General features: G+C 31.8%; 1 protein-coding gene across 1 annotated transcript in view; it reads left to right on the top strand.

Moving 5' to 3' along the window:
• LOC117175533 (lysophospholipid acyltransferase 5-like) overlaps positions 1 to 4,596 on the top strand; it is a 121,627-nt gene that overhangs the window by 37,370 nt on the left and 79,661 nt on the right. The window lies entirely within an intron of this gene.

Raw genomic sequence — 4,596 nt, 5'->3', positions numbered from 1 at the left:
ATATAACATAAATATAATAATATAATATAATAAATAATAAATAATAATAAATCAAAATATATACCAATCAAAGAGTTAAACCTTCAACCAAATAGTTAAATTTTCAACAATAATTAAAAACCTTGTTAAAAAAACGTATTTTTTTACAAAGTATTTCAACTCTTAGTGAAATAATCGACTTTTAAGCCCAACAATATGTACAGTTGATATTGTAACCAAACAATTGCATTGTTGTTCAAAAATGATACATTTTCAACCAAAATGATTAAATTTCTACTAACCAAGGTCAATTTCCAACAAAATACATGAACTTTCAACGAAATTATTTAATTTTAAAAACATAAAGAGTTTTTTCACCCAAAAATTATACTTCTAATTTTTAACAATATAGTTGCATTTACAACAGGACGACTTTACAACTAAAAAATATTTATAGTTGATAATTCAACCGAAAAATGTAATTTTTAATTAAAAAGTATAAATTTTCCATAAAATAATTTAATTTCTACAAAGAAAGACGAATTTTTAAGAAAACACATGATTTCTTAACCGAAAATGGTATTGATTAATTGTCAATTTCAAAAATGTATTTTCAACGAAAGAGATGAACCTTCAAATAAAAAAAAAAATAATAAATTTAAAAAAAGTAGTTAAACTTTTGAAAAAAAAGAGGACTTTTTTTACAAAATAGTTACATTTAAAACAAAATAATTAATTTTTCAATCAAATAATTGAATTTTTATCCAAACGAGATGAGTTCCAAAATCGCCAATTTCTTTAATTTCTTTCAAATGCGGATCAAGATATAAATAAGACTATTATAATATAACATAATTATAAAATTATCATCAATAATATATGCATATATTTATATACATATAATAGTATTAATATTTATATACATATAATAGTATTAATATTTATATAATTTATATTTTATGCTTGAAATAACATAACCTTAAAATATACGTATATAAAGAGGCGCGCGAAGTATTCAAATCATGAGAATCGCCAGCCCAGCATCGAAATCTGGAAATATTAAAATCCCAATCTCTTGATTTTATTTCACAGACGATAGAGATATAAATAGAACCGCCGAAGTGTTCCGACCGGCAATCGTGCTCCTTCTAGTTTTCAAATTCAGAAGAGGAGAAATGGGTTGCGCGCGCAACCCAGTCATTTATATCGTTTCCTACTATATTCACACGGACGTAGCCCAGTCATATTATTGGACCACATCTCGTTTCAGATCTGGGATCACTGCCTTGTGATAGCTTTTACCCTTTCCTGACTGTTTGACCTCCCCCCCGTCGCTTTTTCTACTTAAAGTGTATGTAAGTTTAACATTGACATAACGCTTGAGGTGCCCCCCTCCCCTAAAGGCGTTACGTATTTTCTGAATGGCCTCATTTGTAATATTTATTTTTCTCTGAAGCTCATTAGATAAGCGAGTGATTAAGAATGTGCGTTGTTATTAAATAATTAGATCCCCAGGATTAACTATTTTTGAAGTCCTTTCGAACGATATTGCTAAAATATAAAAATATTTTAATGTATCCTTTAGTTCTACATATTTACATGATATATATATATTAAAAAACTTGCATTGTATTTTTTTCTAAATAATTTAGAAAAATTATTGAACTTAATTAGTGATTTAAGGAGTAGTTAGACATACTTCATAAAATATTCTTTTGAAAGAAAGACTTTTAAAATGAAAATCGAACAATTAAAAATACAACAGACTTGAAATTGTCGCATATCAAAAAATTTTAATTTCAAAGCTTATAAAAGTATATAGTGTAATTTAAAAATAAAATGGTTTCTGTAAATCTAAGATATAGTAAAAAGTTACGAAGGAGATAGTGCTACATTGTGTTTGTTTAAGGAATTGAGGACAGTAAATAACAATAATAGATAATCAAATGTCAATGTCACGTAATTAGCAATTAATAAACAAATAAATATTAATCAAAGTTAAAGAAAATTGCATTTAATTTTAACTTTGCAGTTAAAATGACGAAAATCGTCTTAAATTGAAGAAAAATCTGCATTCGAGCAAAAAAGCCAAATTCAAATGTGAATAACTCAGCTTGGACTTTTTCCAGGTTAAAAAACATGGGTGTTTTTAAATTCTCTTTTCATGCCTTTTAAGATAATTATATATAATTTTGTTTAATACAAATTTAGTCTTGGTTTATTGAAATTAAAGATTTAAATGAATGCAAGTTTACAAGAGCAGGCACTTCCAATGTACTGCCACGGAGAAGAATACAATTTAAAAATTGGGTTTCCAGTGCTAGTAGTCGAGGTATTCATTACTGAACTAGCGTTGTGAAACAATTCGATGTTGAAATTAGGTTATTAATTCAAGTGCAAACGCGGTATTATGTTCCTTGTATGCAACTAAAGGGAGTACATCTTTTCGTCGGATTTCTCTAGCAAAGTGCACTGTACGGAGTCCAGTCCAGAATAGGAATGGTTCCTATACTCGCAACAGTAAGGGATGAACAGTCAAAAGGAATTTCTAAGCAAACAGAGCGGTGGCTGTTGACGGGTCGATGTAGTCACTTTTCATTCAATAAAGTTACGTTTATATTTAATATTATACATCCATATATACAATAAGTCTTTAACATTAAATTATGAAAATTTATTTGCTAGAACTGAAAAAGTCGAGTTAGATAAAAAAAAAGTAGTTTCCAAGAATGGAACCTGGGTTCCGAATGCAGTACTCAGCTTCTCTTTGCAGTCTGGCATTCTGGATGTTAAAGTAAGTGACACTAAACGTCCTTATGCCCAATAAGAAACTTTCAGCGGGCGCAGCACTGCGCCAGTACTGGATAGTACTGGCACAGTACAGGCAGCCAGTGCTGGTGCCTGTAATGGCGTAAGCATGGGATGATAACGATGTTCTGTACTGGATTGCCAGTGCTGTCCCTTTACTGATAGTCAGTACTGGCATTACTACTGGCGCAGTACTGGTATTAAGTACAGGCGCAGTACTGTAATTTAGTAGTGGCACAATACTGGAATATGTCTGGGATGATAACGATGGCCTATACTGGATTGTCAGTGCTGTCCCTTTACTGGTAGTCAGTACTGGCATTTTGTATTGGCGCAGTATTGGTGTTAAGTACAGGCGCAGTACTGTAATTTAGTAGTGGCACAATACTGGAATATGTCTGGGATGATAACGATGGCCTATACTGGATTGTCAGTGCTGTCCCTTTACTGGTAGTCAGTACTGGCATTTTGTACTGGCGCAGTATTGGTATTAAGTACAGGCGCAGTACTGTAATTTAGTACTGGCACTATACTGGAATATGTCTGGGATGATAACGATGGCCTGTACTGGATTGCCAGTGCTGGCCCTTTAATGGTAGTCAGCACTGGCGCAGTAGTAGTTTCAAGTACAGGTGATGCACTGGAATTTATTACTGGTGCAATACTGGCTTATTGTACAGTATAATTCGAGTAATGGCTCTATACTGGTGTATAGACTGTTTTTAATGTTTTACTTGAGATTCGTAAATGTGCGACTTCGCTACATAGAGCCTATATTGTATAATTTAATAAAAATTAGAAGAATTTTCAAGAAAAAAATAACTCAAGAAAAAGCTTTAAATCTTTAGATATTTATGTATTTCCTTCGACATGGTGGCTATCCTCCATTACTCCCTGTGCAGCCTTCGGCCTAACACGATCTCTTTTCCTGTCTTCTCTATCTTTTGCGCCCGAAAACCAGTGGCTGAGTTGTGACAATATTTGTTTGGGTTGAAGTTCCAGAAATTTCGTAAGGAGGACGTCTGAAATTAAAAAAAGTATATATCGACCCTAAAAACATAATTAATTGTATTACAAACGTTAGTGATGGAAGAAGAATAACTATACCTCGTAGATGTTTATAAGTTTCAGTATCCGCAAAATTGCGTTTTTGAACACCGTGGGCCTCTCGGCCACATGCAGAATATTGAAGATGAATATTTTTCGTAATTATGCTTGGAATAATTACACTAAGGTTTTCTGAGAGTTTGACAGCAGGCTTAATATTCAATGCCATGAAACATTTCTGAAAAAAGAAGAAATTTATATGAAGTACAGTACCTTCGAAAATTATAGGTATGCCTGTTTTTCAGATATTATTAAAGTGGCTTGATTGTTACGATAAGAAGTGGACATTTTTTTCCCCCATAATAACACGAAAGCTAATAAAATTCCGCATTTAATGAGGCCAAGGTGAAGGAAAAATGGTAATTTTATAAAAATATATTGCAAGAAAACGTCAAATTTTGATATTTTTTAGAAATGTCAATAACTATCAAATTAATTAAGATTTTCAAGATTTTTGTTCTTATTTTAAAGGTTAGTCTCGACAGTATTTTGGCAACTTATTAAGATCTTTCAAAAAATTGTTTTCCTGGCTTCTACCCTACGGTAAAATGTGGTACAAAAAAGTCGTAAAATTTCAAATAAAGACTGTATTGCATAGATTACCAGGTGTATACATATGAAACCGGTATTGCCATCTAGCGGCCAGTAGGAACACTTGTAGGCACTGTCGGAACTTACCATTTGTGCTAATTGGCGTATTGT

This window comes from Belonocnema kinseyi, chromosome 6 (assembly GCF_010883055.1).
Source record: "Belonocnema kinseyi isolate 2016_QV_RU_SX_M_011 chromosome 6, B_treatae_v1, whole genome shotgun sequence".
In the NCBI taxonomy this organism is placed as follows: domain Eukaryota; kingdom Metazoa; phylum Arthropoda; class Insecta; order Hymenoptera; family Cynipidae; genus Belonocnema; species Belonocnema kinseyi.
The sequence above is the reverse complement of the archived record's forward strand: the minus strand, read 5'-3'. Positions and strand labels throughout refer to the sequence as shown.